This window comes from Lactuca serriola, chromosome 7, assembly GCF_051521515.1.
Source record: "Lactuca serriola cultivar US96UC23 chromosome 7, Lser_US96UC23_V15, whole genome shotgun sequence".
Taxonomy (NCBI): Eukaryota; Viridiplantae; Streptophyta; class Magnoliopsida; order Asterales; family Asteraceae; genus Lactuca; species Lactuca serriola.
This window is the reverse complement of record NC_136414.1, coordinates 17957388-17960109: the sequence shown is the minus strand read 5'-3', so window position 1 is coordinate 17960109 and position 2722 is coordinate 17957388. Positions and strand designations below refer to the sequence as shown.

The following is a 2722-nucleotide window of genomic DNA, read 5'->3' as shown; positions in this document are numbered from 1 at the left end:
CAAGTAAAAATGGACTTTATACCCTAGAATGTCAAAAAATAATATTAAGGACATTTTAAACCAAAATCGAATACCCCTAAGAAAAAACAATAGAAAAAAAAACTTAAAAAGAAAATACAATACATGATCAAAAGATACGTATAGACTCATCCATATTTAAAATACATGTCCACATAAAAATAAAAGCTACCGTGATGAGATTGTGAAAATGAAAGAAGAGAATTTGATAATTATTTTTAAATTATTACATGTATGTTTTGGATTAATATTGAAAGCTAACGTGATAGGCTTAAAAAGGATAAAAGAAAAGAGAAAATACACCAACAATTTTATGTAAGCTGAAGTAAGTAATAAATAAGAAATTAAAAGCAAAAAGTCTTATATACCCTCCTATCTTTGGAGGGTTTAGCTTCAATAGTAAGGGCAAGATACGTCATTTGGACCAACAAATCTTCCACGAACAACAAGTTCCATGAACGCAACCAATTCTTTACACGACCGGAGTTCCGTCTCACACCGCAAGAACGGCGGAAAGAATAACCAGAAGCTGGTGGCCATCACCACACCCAACGCCAGCGGCCCGGAAACCACCGCCGGCAGACGGAATCTTCCACCCACCGCCCTTTTAACCACCAACTCCAAACTCACCAACACGCCGTGAATCACGAAGAACCATGTGACTTCCCATGTGGGTTTTAGTCGTCCAAGGTAATAAAATATTAACTCGTGCATCAAACCGGAGACGATAAACGTGGCCGTTACTGCCGGAAGCGAGGCTAAATCTCTCGATAGAAATCTACCGGAGATTGATCGGACTGGAAGGTACACCGTTGGATGAAGTATACCTGTAACCATTAGATTCCATCTCTTTCCCCAAAAATCTTGTAGAGATGTAGCCAGATACGGCTCATCGAACTGTGGTTCGAGCTCGAAACCAACAATAGCTCGAGCTAAATACGCAACCATGGCTAAACCTACATCTAGAACCACATAAATATGAACACAAAACAGAGCCATTTTCATTAGAGGGTGTAACTGATCTCCATATTCATAAATCTTCAGCAACAAAACAAACACCATAAACTTGACAGAGTAATTGATCGGCGATTTGTTTCCCTTTTTCGAAGCTCCACCTGCTTGAGATTCTTCAGATTTTCCATTGACTTGAGATTCGTCAGATTTTCCTTCTGATCGGCGTCCATTAGCTTGAGATTCGTCAGATTTTCCATTAACTTGAGTCGATATCTTCTTATTTTGGGATTTATCGCTGATTTTGATCGGGACGCAAGCAGTGAGGATGAATTTGGACAAAGGGAGAGGTGGATTTGAAAACAAAGGACCTTTATCAAACGCATACAACAGCAGTTTGAAGTTTGCAAGCCAGGTTATGAAGAAAGAAGTAGTACCGCAGAGATGAACAGCAGTAAGGAGGAGAGGGAGGTAGAAGAAGATGCAGAAGACAGGGATGAATGCTAAAAGACGTGTTGTACCTGGTGCTATAACTTTACTGATTTTGCGGCAGAGAAGGAGAGATGCCAAGACTGTTGTCCATACAAATACGAAGTTTTTCATCTCCCCCTCCATTGTTGACTTGAGTTGAGTTTTTTTTTCTCCTTTCTCAAGATCTTCAATATGCAGAGGCTTTGTGGACGGGGGATTCTAATCGCACCCATAAAAATACCACTCAACTCTTTAATTGCATATATTTTCTTTCACACGTCTACTCACTGTCATTACTATGCTTTGGTTTTAATTCTTTATTATATTAATCGCTTATTATAAACATATTTTCAACAATCATTGTTTAAATTTTATTAGTTACAGATAAGTCCCTCAAGTATATACGTTTATTTATTAGGATGTTCTTTTACCGTATTTTAGAACAATATAAATTATTGAGTAAATTACAAAAATAGTCCCTGTAGTTTGAGATAATTTGTACATTGATTACTATTTTTTTTCAACTCGCGCGGTCCATATTCTATGTTTTTTTTTTTTGCATACTTAGTCTCCTTCCGACTTAAAAAAAGTATTTTGCCCTTTTTATTTCCTTTTTGAATTTTTATTGCATATTTATTGTTTACGTTATTAAAAAAAAATTAATATCCCACCTCAACATCTTTCCTTTCAAGACTTACACGTTACTCTTTATCTCCCTTGTTTCGTTCATCAAAAAATCACCTCAAGCAATAATAACCAACAGTTATGACATCAGAATAAATGACCATCATGTATACTCCCGACGATACTACCCATCACTTCCGTTTCCACTTTGACCATCATGTATGCTCCCGACGATACTATACATACATATGATAATTTTCACATAATTGATACAGCTACACATAGCTTGCAATTAAACTCAAATTTCACAATAAATTGAAATAATAGAACCTACAGTGGCGGAAATCAACAAATATGTCGCCAGAAAAATTGGTCTTCATCGGAAAATACCCTCACTTGTAAACCCAAAGACAACACTACCAAAAACATTGAAATTGAAAAATAATTTGCAATTAGTCATCAAATGCAGCTAGAAATCGAAGTTAGCATACAAAGACAAAGAGATATAAGAGCTTCAACTTACATTTCTTCCCGAGATGGAGCTAGAAATCGTGACTCAACCCGTTTAATTAAAGCCCTAAACACCATTGATCCTTAGTCTCACAATGTGGGGAGATATCTTGTTGGAATCAAGGAATCGATAGCAGCAAAATGGGGC

General features: G+C 36.6%; 1 pseudogene; it reads right to left on the bottom strand.

The window, feature by feature from the left end:
• Positions 1-209: 209 nt before the first annotated feature.
• On the bottom strand, positions 210-1718 carry LOC145062949 (acyl-CoA--sterol O-acyltransferase 1 pseudogene; annotated as a pseudogene).
• Positions 1719-2722: the final 1004 nt, after the last annotated feature.